Raw genomic sequence first — 19127 nt, 5'->3', positions numbered from 1 at the left:
CACGGCCACGATCCCGCGGCGAACCGACCTGGTGGGCCGCGCGCCGTGTCACTGTGACATTGATGAGAACTCGCCCTCGCCTTTGGCCTCACTGGTCCGTCCGGGCCCGGCCTCGTCGTCACTCCGAGGGGGAGGTCGCTGTGTCGTTCTCCCGACCTGCAATGCCGGGGCCGCCGGGGTTCCCGTGTCCACCATCGGCACGTCCTTCTTTGCCCACTCGCGTTCCTTGGGCTGTCAACGGGCGAGAATGAGGGGATGGCACACATCCGTGTCCGTACGCCGCACACTCACTGGGGTGTCAAGCTGGTCACTTCCCACTCTCTGGTGAGGAATCGGGGTATTGCCCTGTCAGGACATGTGGAACATTGGCTCGGCGGCAATGGGCCACCCCTGTCGCTTCCTCCAGCCTCGCTAGGCCATATCAGCGCCCCTAACCGCCGGGGCAGTTTAATCCCCGCAGGATGTTCCGGGATTCGTGCGGCGGGGCCTCCTCTTCGTGCAGCTTCCTCGCGGTGCCCCTGATGTGTGCAGCTCCCGCTCCGCAGGGAGTGCAGCACGGGAGACAAAGGTTCCAGTTGGGGGGCCTACTGAAGGAGGGGGGGTCGCTCCGAGCACTGCTAGGGTCACCCGAGGAGGGGGGTCCGTCTTCTCCTCAAAGGCACCACAGGCGCTCCCCGTTACGTAGCGGCCTGGCACGCCTCCTCCCGGCGCCTCTCCCAGTGTCTAGGGCCGCAGCGGTGATGATATGACCCGGTGGGGGTGGGCTCCCCGCCACAGTCGCAGCCTGCTTTAGCGTCGCGGGGCCCCTCCTCTCCGGCTCCTCAGGTGTCGACCGGCACCTGGACGCCGGCGCGGGGACACAGCTGCCTCACCTTGGGCCCGCTGTCTCGTCGCCGAAATATTCGGGTCGCGGGCCAACGGCATCTGGCTACACTCGGTCCACAGCGGGCGCCAGCACTCTACCCGGCAGCCGTCATTTTGTAGGGCCGAGCGGAGCGCTCTGGACGCCGCAGAGACCGTTTTTCGGGATTCTGGGCACATCAGGACAGCCCTGGGGTGTTCCGGTCCCAATTTCTGCCCCCACTGCAGCTGTAGAAGGTGAGGGGGTTACATGGGCTGCTGTTGATGCGGGCCGGCAGCCGGAGCTTTAGAAAAAGCGATCCACCATCTTGGACGGCTTGGCCACGCCCCCACTCTGGGGTCCATCTTGTTTGCCTTTAGGGTTTTATTTCCTTCTTGGTTGTCACTACTTCCCTCCCCAATTCATTCACAGAGGCTTCCACTGTGGTAATTCGCTCCATCAGGGTATTACTCTTTGCCTCCAGAACTTCGCATGCATCAGGACATGGCAGCTAGCTGAGGAGTCCGGTCAGGAGCTCCCTAGCTCTCAAGGCAGGACTGCAATGATCGAGAAAGCGCATCGAAAAGACTATGTCCCACAATACCGTGAATTCCCCAGAAGAGTGCTGACTCCCAACGGACCGTTGTGAGGGCAGCGGTGATCGAGAGGGGCTGCTGCCGAGTCCAGGCAACCGGTGAACACTGTGTGGGCTGAGGCGGCTGCAGTCCTTCACAGCAACAGGAAGGCTGCCGCCCGTGTTTCCTTGCAGAGTAAGACAGTAGTCAGTCCGGGTAGCGTTAGCATTGTGGCGGAAGGATCGTTCTCATCACAGGAGGGCAGAAAAGCACTGAGAAGAGATCAGAGATCAGAGCTCAGGGAGCGGGTGCATGACTCTGGTATGTGAGCAGGCTGATAGACATGAGAGAAATAGCCCCAAACAAAACCATACTTCATTAAAGCTGGTTAAAGAAAAGAAAAAAGAGGGTGACAAGGGCACACAAAAAGTACAAGTACAGGAATGTAACCACAAAAGAGGAATAAGCTATTGCCTGAGAAGCAGGAACTTGACACTTAATACTACCACAACTACCAACACAACTTCCAGTCACAGTGCTTATAATTAGGCGTTTACTGTTTTCAGTTTCTATTTGCGGTAAATTCTGGTGGTGTTTTTTCAGTTTTTTCCAGGGATTTCAATACCTCAAAAAAAACTGTGCTTTTCAGTGGTTACTCATTTTTGCGCCATAAAAAACAACTGAAACAGTGTTTTACCGGTGTTTATGGAACGCTTTGCTTTTATTATTGCTTGCTTTCTTCATTGATGCATGGTCTTTACACAGTGTATGTACAGTGTAAATGAGGTCCAAATACATTTTTACATGACAAACTTATTGTTGTACACATACAATATTCCTTCAGTGAGTCTTTGATCGTTTGCGCTCTCTCGTTCCTTACCATGTAAACTTTTATTTGTGAAAAGGCCCTTTCGGCATTGGCACTTGACTGGCAACAATTGTATAACATGAATGAGTATGGGTATAGCACTCAGTTTATACTTGATTGAGGATGTTTGATCGATAGGTGTGCTGCGCTAGATTAGTGCCTGCTCACTATGAAAATCAAGATATGTGGCCTGGTCCCTAGGGGTATCCAGGACTCTGGCGCGCACTACAAAAACAATTGAAGTTTTTCCGATTCTTAGATTTCAAATGTAATTTTATCAAGAGTTCATCAATGATACCTTTTTCTCATTTATATAATTTCTGAACATTCCAACATAAACAAATAAATGAACGGTTACATTCTTTGTATCATAAATACATATTCACAGAACAAGCAGTTTAAGAACCCAATGCATTTCGGGGCTGAAGCCCCTTCGTCAGGGGTCTGTTAAGGAAAAGAAAGAAACTATGTTACTAGTGATGCCGTGCGGTCTGTATGCTTTAAATATCTCTGTAGTTTTAAGGTTTCTTACCAATGACGTGAAATAACTCGATAAAAATTTTGTCGAGAGGATCGTTGGCGGTCTAAAAGAAAATTATAGGGGCTTTTTATTCAAAATATATTAAATGGCAAAAGATCTCATTGTGAGCGTATACAAAGGAAATGAGTCATGCTTATAAGCTCACCTGCGAGTGTAAGTTGGATCGCTTTGAACCAATATCCTAGACGGGTAGAAAATATAAGGTCGTAACTCAGTATGTTTTTTAATCAATGTCCCAGAGATTCTAAAGGTAGAAAAAAAGCGTCATTTACCTGCGAGCCTTCGTGACCGTGCTAGCGGTCTCGCTAGAAGAATAGGGATGGTGCAGCTGTAAATAGGAGATAGCAGCTTTTAATAAACATAAAACTTAGCGGATGGAAAATGCAAGGTCGTAACTCAGTACGTTTTTCAAGGATTCTTAAGGTAAAAAAACGTCATTTACCTGCGAGCCTTCGTGACCGTACTAGCGGTCTCGCTAGAAGAGTAAGGACGGTGCAGCTGTAAATAAGAGATAACCGCTTTTAATAAACAAAACACGCGGTTGATCAGCTGAAAAACTCACGAGTGCGAATGTTTAAAATCTTACCGGGAAAGAGAATGTTCGTACTGAGTACAGCGTAGTCGACCGAAGTGTCTACTGGCGTGCAACCACTACGTCCGTGGTCCGTTTGTTATTTTGAGTGCTGATAAGAAAAAATCATCGCTATTGATAGAGGACTAGTGGTGAATACAAAACGGTCGCCAATATTAAACCGAGTGTTTTCAAATAGTGTTCTTATAGCGATTGTTGGGTTTTTGCCGGTGGGTATGTTTGAAACTCATAACCTTTATATATTGCTTTAGTTTTATAAAGTAAATTTTTATGCCAATAAAATATTGAAAGCAAAATAAACATTCATGGAGTTATGACATATTTTTAAACAATAGCAATCAACTGTGATCATTTCTACCTATTTACAATCTAATGATCATAGTATTTCGCTGTAGCGCTTGTGTATATTGGGATCATATGTTGAGTATGTGCCAATCACTGTGTGTAGGTACCCCATGAGAGTCCATAGGACATGTGATCACTGTCCACAATTTTATAGAAAGCAAATCATTTCTATTTTGTCATTGAGCCCATGGGGGGCCAGTGTCTGAAGTCTACGTATCCAGAAGGTTTCTCTTTGGAGTAAGGTTCTAGCATTATCGAATCCCAATCGTTGAGGAACAAGTTCAATGATCTGAAATCGTAGTTGGGCTATTGTATGCCCCATTTCCATCCAGTGTTTTGCGAGTGGAGATGTGTAGTGTTTATTACGGATGCGACTTTTATGTTCTGAAAGTCGTAGTTTCACTTTGCGATCGGTCTTACCGATGTACAGTAGTCCACAAGGACATTTGATTGAGTATACTACATGTTCTGAATTGCAGTTGGTAGTCTGTCTGAGTTTAATTTTTTCTCCTATCCGGGGGTGCAGTAAGGTATCGCCTGGTATAACATTGTTGCAATTCTTGCAATTATAGCATCGCATAGTTCCTTTGTAAATTTCATGTTGTTGACTGGTCTCCTCTTGCCCTATTGCTTTGTTGAGTAGTTCCATAAGATTCCGTGTTCTTTTGTAGGCAAATAAAGGTTTATCAATCAACAGTGTACCAAAGTCATTCTCTACTTGCAGGATCTCCCATCTTTTCAGTATAATCCTTTGTATGTCCCTTGAGGCTGTCGAGTATTTCGACACGAAAACCATCCTCTTGTTCACAGTTTTCACTTTCTTTTTTAGTAGCTCACTTCTTGGTGTGACTTTAATTTTCTCAATTTGTGCTTCCAAAAGTTTTTTAGGGTAACCCCTATCCAAATATCGCTGCTTCTGAATTTCCAAAGTTTTACTACATGTCTCGTCATCAGATGTGATTCTCTTTATCCTCATGAATTGTGAGACTGGCAGGTTGTTGATTAAACTCGTCGGGTGAAAGCTACCGTATAAAAGTGCTGTGTTCTTGTCGGTCTGCTTCTTGTACATTCTTGTTTGAATTGTATTTTCAATTAATTCTACTTGGACGTCCAAAAAAGGTATTGATAATTTGCTTATATTACTTGTGAATAGTATTCGTGAAGTTGCTAGATTCAAACTTGCTATATTCCGTTTGAGATCTGACTCAGATCGTTTCCAAATGATGAAGATATCATCTATGTAACGTTTGTAATACATAATGCCTTCTTGCCAGGTCTGTCTTCTAGGATGTAGTCCAGTTCAAACTTTGCCATAAATATATTGGCGTAGATACACGCTCCGGGAAAACCCATGGCGGTTCCACTGAGTTGGGTATAGTGTTCTTGTTGCCATGAAAAATAGCTGTTGTTCAAGCAGAATTCCAAGAGCTGCATTATCAACTATTTCAATTCAGTTGGTTTGTCCATTCTCAATAAGGCCCATTCCATGGCCTCCATTCCTTGTTTATGAGGAATTGACGTGTAGAGAGATACAACTTCTATAGTACATAGTATCAAATCCATGCTTCTTTCTAGATTAATCGTGGATAGACTTCTTAGAAAATCCGACGTGTCTTCCAAGTATGTTGGCCATTGATGGATGAAAGGTTGCATGTGTGCGTCTATAAAGATTCCCAAATTTTCAAAAATCGATGAACAACCGAACACTATCGGTCTCATGGGGGGATTGTGCAGATGCTTATGTACCTTTGGTAAGAAGTACAACCTAGGTCTTCTTGGATAGATTTGTCTCAAATAGCGTTTCGTTGTGTTGTTAATCCAATTCAGTTCTTCTGCTTTTTCTAAAATCTTGTCTAAAATTTGCGAAATTTCAATTGGTGGGTCTTTTTCCAGTTTCGCATATGTGTTCTCGTCTTGAACGTGTTCATTGCCTTTAATCAGATAAAACTCTGAATCCATAATGACTAGTCCTCCCCCTTTGTCCGCCTTCTGGATGACTATTGTTTTGTTGGTAGCCAAGGCTTGTATCGCACTGCGTTCAGCTCGTGTCAAATTGTTTAACTTGTTCTTGTATTGCAATTTGTTCATATCAGCTTTGACTAATGTTTCAAATGTGTCCAAGCTTTTATGAGACACTGGGGCTATGAAGTTGCTCTTAGGTTTGAACTGATCTGTGGTATTGTCCATGGTTGCAATGGGATTTAGTATAGTGAAGAAGTGTTTTAGTCTCAAAATTCTCATAAATTTATAGAATGCCACTTCTGTTTCGAGTTCATTTGTACGATATGTGCTCACAAAAGATATGCCTTTATTCAACAAACATTCTTCAAATTTAGATAGTGGATATTTGGAGATGTTGATCACTAAGTTCTGCTCTGTTTGAACTGGACTACATCCCAGAAGACAGAACCTGGCAAGAAGGCATTATGTATTACAAACGTTACATAGATGATATCTTCATCATTTGGAAACGATCTGAGTCAGATCTCAAACGGAATATAGCAAGTTTGAATCTAGCAAATTCACGAATACAATTCACAAGTAATATAAGCAAAATATCAATACCTTTTTTGGACGTCCAAGTAGAATTAATTGAAAATACAATTCAAACAAGAATGTACAAGAAGCCGACCGACAAGAACACAGCACTTTTATACGGTAGCTTTCACCCGACGAGTTTAATCAACAACCTGCCAGTCTCACAATTCATGAGGATAAAGAGAATCACATCTGATGACGAGACATGTAGTAAAACTTTGGAAATTCAGAAGCAGCGATATTTGGATAGGGGTTACCCTAAAAAACTTTTGGAAGCACAAATTGAGAAAATTAAAGTCACACCAAGAAGTGAGCTACTAAAAAAGAAAGTGAAAACTGTGAACAAGAGGATGGTTTTCGTGTCGAAATACTCGACAGCCTCAAGGGACATACAAAGGATTATACTGAAAAGATGGGAGATCCTGCAAGTAGAGAATGACTTTGGTACACTGTTCATTGATAAACCTTTATTTGCCTACAAAAGAACACGGAATCTTATGGAACTACTCAACAAAGGAATAGGGCAAGAGGAGACCAGTCAACAACATGAAATTTACAAAGGAACTATGCGATGCTATAGTTGCAAGAATTGCAACAATGTTATACCAGGCGATACCTTACTGCACCCCCGGACAGGAGAAAAATTCAACTCAGACACACTACCAACTGCAATTCAGAACATGTAGTATACTCAATCAAATGTCCTTGTGGACTACTGTACATCGGTAAGACCGATCGCAAAGTGAAACTACGACTTTCAGAACATAAAAGTCGCATCCGTAATAAACACTACACATCTGCACTCGCAAAACACTGGATGGAAATGGGGCATACAATAGCCCAACTACGATTTCAGATCATTGAACTTGTTCCTCAACGATTGGGATTCGATAATGCTAGAACCTTACTCCAAAGAGAAACCTTCTGGATACGTAGACTTCAGACACTGGCCCCCCATGGGCTCAATGACAAAATAGAAATGATTTGCTTTCTATGAAATTGTGGACAGTGATCACATGTCCTATGGACTCTCATGGGGTACCTACACACAGTGATAGGCACATACTCAACATATGATCCCAATATACACAAGCGCTACAGCGAAATACTATGATCATTAGATTGTAAATAGGCAGAAATGATCACAGTTGATTGCTATTGTTTAAAAATATGTCATAACTCCATGAATGTTTATTTTGCTTTCAATATTTTATTGGCATAAAAATGTACTTTATAAAACTAAAGCAATATATAAAGGTTATGAGTTTCAAACATACCCACCGGCAAAAACCCAACAATCGCTATAAGAACACTATTTGAAAACACTCGGTTTAATAATGGCGACCGTTTTGTATTCACCACTAGTCCTCTATCAATAGCGATGATTTTTTCTTATCAGCACTCAAAATAAAAAACGGACCACGGACGTAGAGGTTGCACGCCAGTAGACACTTCGGTCGACTACGCTGTACTCAGTACGAACATTCTCTTTCCCGGTAAGATTTTAAACATTCGCACTCGTGAGTTTTTCAGCTGATCAACCGCGTGTTTTGTTTATTAAAAGCGGTTATCTCTTATTTACAGCTGCACCGTCCTTACTCTTCTAGCGAGACCGCTAGTACGGTCACGAAGGCTCGCAGGTAAATGACGTTTTTTTACCTTAAGAATCCTTGAAAAACGTACTGAGTTACGACCTTGCATTTTCCATCCGCTAAGTTTTATGTTTATTAAAAGCGGCTATGTCCTATTTACAGCTGCACCATCCCTATTCTTCTAGCGAGACCGCTAGCACGGTCACGAAGGCTCGCAGGTAAATGACGCTTTTTTTCTACCTTTAGAATCTCTGGGACATTGATTAAAAAACATACTGAGTTACGACCTTGTATTTTCTATCCGTCTAGGATATTGGTTCAAAGCGATCCAACTTACACTCGCAGGTGAGCTTATAAGCATGACTCATTTCCTTTGTATACGCTCACAATGAGATTTTTTGCCATTTAATATATTTTGAATAAAAAGCCCCTATAATTTTCTTTTAGACCGCCAACGATCCTCTCGACATAATTTTTATCGAGTTATTTCACGTCATTGGTAAGAAACCTTAAAACTACAGAGATATTTAAAGCATACAGACCGCACGGCATCACTAGTAACATAGTTTCTTTCTTTTCCTTAACAGACCCCTGACTAAGGGGCTTCAGCCCCGAAATGCATTGGGTTCTTAAACTGCTTGTTCTGTGAATATGTATTTATGATACAAAGAATGTAACCGTTCATTTATTTGTTTATGTTGGAATGTTCAGAAATTATATAAATGAGAAAAATGTATCATTGATGAACTCTTGATAAAATTACATTTGAAATCTAAGAATTGGAAAAACTTCAATTGTTTTTGTAGTGCGTGCCAGAGTCCTGGATACCCCTAGGGACCAGGCCACATATCTTGACTTGACTGGCAATGCCAAAACAGTCAGTACACAATTTGCCAACTCTGGCCACTGATGTAGCTTTCCATGCCAATATTGGTGCACCTGAAGGCTGGCATTATCTGGGACAGGTTCTGCAACATATGCATTGAACTGGCCTTTTTCCACATGTTAGGAAAGATCCCATGTGAATCTACAGATGCTTTCAGGGTAATATTTTCCTTTGTAGCATGTGTGGCTGTAAATACACTTGCTCTAAATAGACCGTAAAGCAGTACCCACACAAGCAGTGGCAAAAATATGTTTAATGTAAATGCCTAAATGAAAGTCATTAAGGCCATCTGGCCAACCATAGGCTGTCGGCGGGCCAGGGAACAGGCAAGATGGCAGCTGTGTAGAATGGGCGTATATGCGCTCCTCCGAACCAGACGCCGGCGCTGTGGATTTCTTACTGCTGCGAGGGCAGTGCCTGTGCTGATTGAATCTACCTGAATGTGCTGCTCGGGCGGCTCCATCCAAGTGAAAGAGTCAATAAATGTCTTTGTTTATTCCCTTTCAGGCTTGGAAATCAGAGACCATTATAATACTAGTGGTGCTTTTCTGACTGTATTACCTTCTGCCGCGAGGATTGTACCAAATTACTGCCTGCACCTTGAGGCCGCTAGTTCTTCCATCACCTTTCGCGACACCCGCTCCACGGGTGCCGCTCACTTGCTCCCTGTGGCTGTTTGAGCCTGGTGTGAGCGGCTCCGCAATCGGTGGAGAGCACACTCGCTCCCAGGAGAGACCGGCCCAGGTTGAGGGCATAGTTGGAAACAGCGTGCGTGGAGCCTACCGGGGGACTGCGAGGACCAGCATCCTCCATTCTACACAGCTGGTGCCTCTTCCCCCGGCGGCCACGCCCCCAGCCTCTAGCGATATCTACTCCTGGGAATACCGGCACATTGGGTGCTTTTCTGACTGTATTACCTTCTGCCGCGAGGATTGTACCAAATTACTGCCTGCACCTTGAGGCCGCTAGTTCTTCCATCACCTTTCGCGACACCCGCTCCGCGGGTGCCGCTCACTTGCTCCCTGTGGCTGTTTGACCCTGGTGTGAGCGGCTCCGCAATCGGTGGAGAGCACACTCGCTCCCAGGAGAGACCGGCCCAGGTTGAGGGCATAGTTGGAAACAGCGTGCGTGGAGCCTACCGGGGGACTGCGAGGACCAGCATCCTCCATTCTACACAGCTGGTGCCTCTTCCCCCGGCGGCCACGCCCCCAGCCTCCTCTTACATAACAGGCGCATTCACCACCGCGACGCGGGACGTGCGCGAGACGGAGCTCGGGGTGAAGACCGGGCAAAGAGCGGGCCGTTTGAGGCCGTTCGAGGACGGAAAGGACTGGTCTGGCCCATACTCTCGGACCCTAACTGTGTTCTCTAGTGCACCGGCTGCCCAACCTCCTGTTGTTGTTTAAGAACCATGTCAACTCGTGAGTACAGAAGTAGGGCAGCCAAGGGCAAACTGAAAGATGGGACACTAGATGATTTTATCACTAGAACTAACACAGCCATTGATAGGGAGATTAATAAAATGCAGCACAGAGTATCTATCGAACTGGATGCAGCAAGAAGGCTATCCCAGGAGTTGGCCGCCCACAAAAAATCCTCCCTAGGGCACTTTGCCTTTGCTAAAACACCTGAACGTGCAACTGGTCCTGTCCCCACCCTGATCACGATACAGGCAGACATCCACCAGCCACTAGCAGCCATGCCATCTACACCCAAGGGGGGGCACTTACCTCCATCCACCGACACTCTAAGACCCTGATTAGGTGGGGTAATTGGGTCGGCCATTGCGGGTGATAGGGCCCTCTTAGAAACATTCTCAACTCCCAAACCTATGGAATTGGGTGGGGGGAATTTTCAGCCCCCACAAAAAGGGCCAAACCACAAAAGAAAGCGCAATAATATTTCGGCATATTTAAAGAAAAAAGCCAAGGTAGCAGAGGCCCAATTTCCCACTCAGGCACCACTTAATGCACCACTAGAACCCCCCTCAGCAAGTAGTATATACCCTCCTGAACTAAGACTAGAATCGAGTACCGTACAATCGGTGAGCAAAGATAATCTTGTAATAGAAAGCGAGAACGGTGAGGCCCCACTCTGTACTATAAAAGGGAGGGACGTAGAATTTCTGTCAATTGTGTGGGAAACACTAAAAAAACTTTTAACCCCCCTCGAAGTAAGACTCACCCGTATCGAATCTCAGTTGCTTGAGACTGAAAAAAGCATCCTGAATCTAGCAACCCTTAGCACCCATGTTAATAAACCTACTTGTCCATCCGACACTATTAATTCTACACTACTACCTGTTGATAAAATAGTAGCTGTTGCTATTTCATCTGATGCCCCTAAGGTTAAACCTATTCCAAAACCTCGGCATAGGGATACTATAGATATTTCTAAAAAGGCAGCGGTGGCCACAAACCAGCTGGCGGTACAGTCTGTACCATCTTTGCCAAGCCATGGCAGGTCATCTTGCACCACCCCTGAAAGCTATGACTAACCCGAAGGTTAGAGACTATAACTTCAAACAATCCATTACCCAGAGAGTTAATGCCAACAAAGATCGCCTTAGGGGTTATGTTGATCTTCCCCCTGATGTTAGACCCTATGTTGTTGTACTAACAGGGGTCCCGGAACTGCAATACCATCAGCAGGAAGACTTCGGATCACTAAAGAACAAAGTAATCCATTGGCTCAACGTCAACAGGCCAATACCGAACCACCTGAGGAGTAAAATCCTCATGGTGCGCCGGGTCCCCTGGATAGGCACTTCGCACAAGTCCATTACTGGCGATTGCGTAGTGGTCTCATTTGAAAATCCCAACACTGCGCAATCTGTACACTCTTGGAATCAAACCAGTGTAAATTCACCTATAGCATCTAGACCACTCACTTATTTTTACCCACCTCAACCACATCTGAACATAGGAGGGAACTGGAGCTGGATTCCGGAGAGAAAAGGCGGGTGGGGCAGGCCACCCAATTATTGGTCAGACACACACGGTGGGTGGACCGGGGCCCCGACTTACAATAGATTCGGGTGCCTCGAGGAAGTGGATTGACTCCCATGCAGGTCTACTGACATTCCACCAGTAGTTGACTCATTCTGTCGCTTTGTCTACCCCCTGGGCCGATCTGCATCCCCTACTCCCCAACCAAAATTGGATCGATCTGCTTCTCCCTCACTACAACTTCAGTTGGGGATCCACAATTCAACCTCAGGCGACACCAGTTATATAGAATGGGCACCCGTTGAACTCCCTGTGGGCAACATAACACCTAAGTCAACTAAAGATAATAAGAATGATATAGACAAGCCCAGAACAGACCCAAGTAACGAGGACAATCCCCCCCCCCTGAGACCAGGCTAAAAACAAGGCTAGTGGTAACGGACGGTCTGTCCCTCACCCAGCAAGGACAGTCTGGGCCACGCAAGTGTTCTCTGGCACTTACTGCCACTGATACGCCGGCGGCCCCTGGAGTGGTATCTATACTCTCCTGGAATGTCGCCGGGCTGGCCAATAAACTAGACTCCTCTGAGTGGGTAGAACTTATTGAAGGGCATGACATATGCCTACTCCAAGAAACATGGGCCAGGGATAACCATTCCCGTATGGGATATGCGTCTTTTGAGATACAGGCAAAATGGGATGGAAAGGGACGACCATCAGGGGGCCTTTTGATCTGGGTGGGATCCCACCTTGGTTGCAGGGCCACAAAACTGGAAACGAACTCAGCCGATTTCCAGTGTGTATCCTTGGAGTGGCCCGGCGGTGTTACTGTAACACTGATTAATGTATACTCGAGATCGGTAGGGATAGCAGCTACCTTGAGTACAATCAATGATCTAGCGCTGTTCCTTGATTCTACCACTCTTTGTTCCACACTGATAGTCGGTGGAGACTTTAATACTCAGTATGAGCCCCTTCCGGTCTATCTGACAGACTTAACAAGTGAAGAGGATGAACCTTGGGATATTCCCACTTTGGCGGGTCCCCCTATAAAGGCCTGGACGCCACTTGCCTCTCAAATAACATCTTTTACGCTTCGTCATTCGTTGAGGGCTTGTAATGGGCGGAGCCAAGGGGACATCCCTCCAAAACATACCTTCAATAGACCCGGATATGAGTCACGTATTGACTATATCCTGGTTTCCGTGAGGGATTGGGCTAAAGTAAGGGACTTCCGTATAGTAGACAGGGCTGATAGTGACCATAATTTACTGTCACTGAGATTTGCGATCCAGGGGTCTCATACGAGCCCACTAGAAGAAAACTTGGTAAACCCAGCTGATTTAGTTCTAACTAGCAATAGACATAGAATTAAATGGATAACGTTGCTGGAGAACCCATCCAACATCCAAAGGCTGTATGCGACAGTCGTCCCTGCACTGGAAAAGGTTGAGGCCCTTAGTCACTACCTAGTCAACAACACCGAACTCTTTCCTGCAAAGCTCATTGAGCTAGGGGCCATCCACTCCGAGCTATGTACCAACTTGGCAGAAGTGCTGAACCCGGTAGCTAGGTCAAAGAAGTTTAAGAAGAAAAGAGCCTCTTGGTTCAATGCTTCATGCAGGAGGGCAAATGCCGAACTACTAGAGTCCCTCAAAATACGTGAATCCCAGAACAAGATTAGGGCAAAGCGGCTAGCTTATAAGTCCATCCTCCGTAGCGCCATAAAAGAATGGGATGAGGAAAATTGGTCTGAAATGACAGCTGCCCTTACACTGCGCGATGCCAAAAAATTTTGGCAAATCGTCAAACATGGCTCAGCTGAACCATCAGTGGCAGTAGAAGCAAATATAGCAGCCCCCGTCTGGGAGGAACACTTCAAAATCCTGTATAAACCACACAATCAGGACCAACTGGAGAACTTACCAGAAGTCATAATGTACCAACCCAATGGAAGTGTAGTTCCAATGAACGGATTCACCTTGGCAGAAGTTAGTTCGGCAATCAAGGCTCTGGCTCCTGGAAAGGCGCCAGGTCTAGATAGGTTGCCAGGGGACTTATATAAACACGAAGTCACAATTTGGGCCCCGTACCTCAGGGCGCTGTTCAATGCAATTCTGAATGGCATGACGATCCCCCCAACTTGGCTGGGGGCAGAGATAGTCCCAATTTTCAAGAAAGGATCACCTCTGCTCCCAGTCAACTACAGGCCAATAAGCCTGATAGACGTTTCCCAAAAACTGTTCGCCAGGCTCCTGTTGGACCGCCTGTCGGAATGGATGAGGGAATATAACATCCTGAGTCCCTTCCAAGCAGGCTTTAGGGAGAAGGTCTCAACCATAGATCAGGTCTTTCGGGTCGTCCTCATTTTTTGGAAAACGGTGCAGTTGGAGGGTGGCAGCCTCTACACTGTATTCGTGGACCTGAGGGCGGCCTTCGACCTGGTTCCCCGCAAAAGGCTTTGGGATGTGTTGGCCAAACTGGGGGTACCTGAGGGTCTGCTGGAGATGATTGTTCGTCTCCATACTGCTAATTTTGCACAGGTGAGGTGTGGCAAGGAGGGAGCCCTGTCAAATAGGTTCCCCGTTGGCAGGGGGGGGAGACAGGGTTGTGTGCTTGCACCAACCCTGTTCTGCCTCTACGTCAACTGGGTTATCTCCCACCTAAATGGGGTTGCTAACTCTGACGCGCCCAAGTTGGCGGGCGCCAGGGTGCCGGCGATCATGTTCGCCGATGACACCCTGTTGATTTCTAAGTCCGCAACGGGCATTCAGCGCGTTCTCCATGGCTTCACTGACTTCTGTGGGGTATATGGTCTAGAAATTAACACCTTAAAGACCAAATTTATGGTGTTCAACCCCCCCTCAAAATTTAGCTTTAGACCTAACATCGGGCAGAGCAGGCTCGAAAGGGTGAAAACTTTCGAGTACCTTGGAGTCATGCTAAATGACAGACTGACATGGAGTACGCACCAGGAGAAAGCACTCCTTAAATTGACTCAATACTCGGGGGGGGGGTACCTTGAATCTCCTGGGCAATAACAAATCATCTATTCAGCCCGCTGGTCCTCCTATACAGATTTACAAAACACAGGCTAGGGGGGCAGCCATGTATGGGTGTGAGCTCTGGGGGCATGCAGTAACATCGGATCTGGTAAAGGAGGAGAACAAATTCATTCGGAGGGTTGTAGGACTCCCCTCCAGTACGCCTCTAGTCCCTTTAAGGTTAGACTTAGGGATGCGACCATTAGATGAAGAACTGGCTTTCCGTCCCTTGGCTTTCTGGCGCAGGCTCTGGGTAACTCCCGAATTGGCTATCTATAGACAGGGACTACAGGAGGTGCTTGCTATGCCCAATGCTGGGAAAATCAATTGGCTGAAATTTATCAAATCAGAGTTGGAGGGTCTGGGACTTTCAAAGATGTGGTATGATCCTCTAACCAATTGCCCACTTTTTCCCAAAAAGAGATTAGCAAAGATATACCATGACAGCAAACTGATGAAACTTTTACAGCACCAAAAACCAGGCCCACTAACAGAGTATTTTTTATGCATCAAGGACACGTATAGCTTTGAACCAGTTCTAGACAAACTGTATCCTCCCCTGCTTAGGAAATTATATTTGCAATGGAGGCATGGGTCACTCCCACTTCGAGTATTTACAAGTAAGTGGAGTGAACAATCAGCCAGTATGTGTCCAGCTTGTAGAATGTCCGATGAGTCCGAACTCCACATACTCTTTTTCTGCCCCATTTACCGAGGGATACGCAAGAAATGGATAGTTCCCCTATGCAGAAACTTGGGATTTGGAGAGTGTCTGGTCGCCTTTAGAGTCCTAAAAACAAATCTGTCGGACCATATTGTTTTTGCAGTGGCCAAATATCTGGGTGCCATTTGGTCTCTGAGAAGAAAATACCTCAACGCCGGTAACAGACTCCAACGTACCAAGGTTATGCATTGTACTGTGAAATACTGCTTTTTAATGATAATGGACGATTTTACAAAGTATAACTTTTATTTTTTTAATAATATTATGGATGTTACTTATGTCTTTTATGGTGAAAAATTTTACCGAAATAAAGATTTATAAAGTAAAGTAATACTAGTGAAGCTGACCACAGCATCTCTCAAATCTCTGGAACATAAGTACAAAACATTGGAGCACCTTTTTATGATGGAGGGCATTGCGCTGTTTTATGAGTGCAAGCTAACCATCCAAGGCTGTCATGGTACTCTGCAGCTACCCTTGAGTCAACTTGAAACTAATTTTAACAGGAAACTGAAAATCTAGAACAGCAAAGTGAATTAATGACATTTGTCTCGTATTTTCCAGACTGGAAATGCAATCGTGTGTTAACTTCTGTGTTTGGAAACTGGTTCTAAATAAAATGGTCGTGGGAAAGCACCAAATCATTGAATGCTGCCTTTTCCAAAAACAGGCAATAGTAAAACAAACTATAACAAGCATTTGCAATGCAATAGGTCTCGCATTAGGAAAGTTTGAGCTATTGGTATTGTAAATGGCAAAGTTTTTATTTATGTTTCTTTTTTTTTAAATAGCTAAATTAATAGCTTCGTCATTTACAATGCCAATAGTTATAACTTTCGCAAATGTGATACCTATAGCATTTGTAATGCAATATGTTTTGTATTTACAAACCGCGAGAGGACAAAAAAAAGCTCCGGACCACCGCCTCCTCCCAGGCCTTCAAAAGGGACCTCAAAGTTCTCCTCCTCCAGAGACACCTCCAAAAGTAATTCACGTCCTCTTGCTATTTGTGAGGAAGACTTCCCACTACTGATAATTTCTACTTTCCATGACCATGGAAGTGCCTTCCCAGTGTATGCCTGTGATTGGAGGGTCTGCCTTTTTGCAGTATTTTCCATGTACTGGTGTTCGGTGCCCTTTTGTAACATGCACACACCACTCTGCCCTTGCAACACACGGCTGCTACCTCTCACATGTCTTTGCCTTTGATACTTGCACAAGTGCCACCTTGCCCATATAACGCTTGTTCCTGAGCCTGAGTGTCTAGCACTTATTGCAGGACTATACCTCTAATTATACTCTGTTTTCTCTTATAACTGCACACTTGTCACTTGCAGGACTATACCTCTAATTATACTCTGTTTTCTCTTATAACTGTACACTTGTCACTTTCATTTCCTCTTGTGCACTTTTGACTACCTCATGTATTTTGGTTGCTCACAATTTTTACTCAAGTATTTTGTTTGCTCACGATTGTCACTATTACCTTTACTACCCATGTATTCTGGTTGCTCACAATTTTTACTCAAGTATTTTGTTTGCTCACGATTGTCACTATTACCTTTACTACCTCATGTATTTTTGGTTGCTCATAGTTTTTACTACCTCATGTATTTTGTTTGCTCACAATTGTCACTATTACCTTATGTAAGTAACGTATGTTTTTGCAACCTGTTCTTTTGTAATGTTTCTCATTATGTTTCATTTCTGTTCCTAATGTGAAGCGCTCTGACGCCTTCGGGTAAAGTCCGCGCTATATAAAAATGCATAAATACATAAATAAATAAATACCGCCTTCGGGTAAAGTCCGCGCTATATAAAAATGCATAAATACATAAATAAATAAATACCGCCTTCGGGTAAAGTCCGCGCTATATAAAAATGCATAAATAAATAAATAAATACCGCAAATCAAACACCCTCGTCACTCTGCCGGCCTGCGACCAGGAAGTCAGGCAGGCCGGCGCGACAACCGGAAACAGGAAGTAGGAGGGCGGGAGCCTACCCCGGCTCCCACGGAAGAGCCGCGATTGTTTGGAGCACCGGAGCAGGCAGGAGCCTACCCTGCGCCCCGGTGTCGAAGGAGGGAAGAAGAGTCCTGCTGCCGGGCCCTGCAGCTGAGGAGAGCCGCCGCACGAAGGAAGCCGGTGAGTGGGTTGCTGAGCTGCGGGGGGGGAGCATGTGTGTGCGCGCGCGCGTGCGGGGGGGTGCGGGCTGTGTGTGTGTGTGTGCGTGCGTGCGTGTGTGTGTGTCTTGGAGTGCGTGTGTGTGTGTGACTGTGGGGGAGGGGGTGTGTGTGTGTGAGCGAGTGTCTGTCTGCGCGCGCATGTGTACGGCGCGGGACGCGACGTGCGCGTTCGCGCACACGAATCCAGGAGAAAAAGCTCGTACACCCTCTTGTCCTCCTTCCCCCCAGACTGATCGCTATACGTCTCCAGCTGGACACATGCATCCTTGCGGATGCATTGCCAGCGAGACCCAAAAAGGGTTTCAGAATATCGATGGCAACGTGCATTGCCAATGATCTCAGGAGCGGTCATTATTGTATTGATTTTTACTGGGGAAAGTAATTTTTTTCTTACCTAGTGTCCCTGGAACTACAAAACGCCTATATATTGTGCAGTCGGTGAAAGGAGGCTTAGGCCCAGCTGCCATGCTAATGATGACCAAAGACCGCCTGGTAGCTGCAGGGATGGGGCATGAGGTCTGCGGAGCTTTGCTGTGCAAGCAGATATGAAGCACGTAAAGGTTAAGCCGCAGTTGGCAAAATCATTCCTCGATTGCAAGGTGTAAGTGGTCCACCTTTTTTAGGGACACCCAAAAAAAAAATGTGCGCGTTACCTTGGTTTACCGAAGGTTACCTGGCGTGAGCTGGTTCTTTTGCTTTAATACCGCCGTGGTCACCCTTTTAAAATAACATGTTGCTGGCAACAGGCGGTAACTATTTTTTTTAATAATTTTTTTTTAAATAATCGTGTTTTATTTATAAAAACGTGACTTACTTTGACAACGCACGCATGGTAAACCATTAAATTCGATTCGCTGGAATGCCAGACGAAACAAAAAGCAACGATACCACTGCAATTTGAAAGGCAAATGAGGAATTTCACATCCTGCAAGAATGACCTGCCATGACCTTTTTTTTTTTTCAAAGGAAAACCTATCAATAAAGCGCGATGAAGTCGGCCAGGCCAAGACCCGGAGTGGGCAAGGACAAAGGAGAGCCCTCTTCCTTTATTTTTTTAACCGACAAGTGGAATTTTGGAATTGTGAGGCTGAAGGATCCAGGGAAATATTCTACTGTTACATAAAAACCCCACACACAAGCACGAGACACAAACAACCAGCTCCAAGAAGCAAAAGTAATCCGAGTATTTTGTCATTTAAACTTCACGAGATGTTCAAAAACCCATACACCTACAACATGATTGTGTACTAGCAGCGGTGCGTCCATTGGGGCGTAGGGGCGTAGCCCCACCAGCCACCATGGACGCATCGCGACCGCCGGCCTATCTAAATAAAAGACAAATCAGCCGCCGGGAATGCGCGGGGGGGGTGTGGCCTGCTGCAGCTTGAGTGACAGACACTCAGGCTGCAGCAGACTGTAGTGGGCAGTCCCGCTGGGGAACTTAT

General features: G+C 45.6%; 1 protein-coding gene across 4 annotated transcripts in view; it reads right to left on the bottom strand.

The window, feature by feature from the left end:
* STK33 (serine/threonine kinase 33) overlaps positions 1 to 19127 on the bottom strand; it is a 1224797-nt gene that overhangs the window by 73050 nt on the left and 1132620 nt on the right. The gene's annotated exons all lie outside the window — the stretch shown is intronic.

The sequence above is a fragment of the Lissotriton helveticus genome, chromosome 3_1, assembly GCF_964261635.1.
Source record: "Lissotriton helveticus chromosome 3_1, aLisHel1.1, whole genome shotgun sequence".
NCBI classification, from domain to species: Eukaryota; Metazoa; Chordata; class Amphibia; order Caudata; family Salamandridae; genus Lissotriton; species Lissotriton helveticus.
Note: the sequence above shows the minus strand (reverse complement) of the source record. Positions and strands in the feature narration are given on the sequence as shown.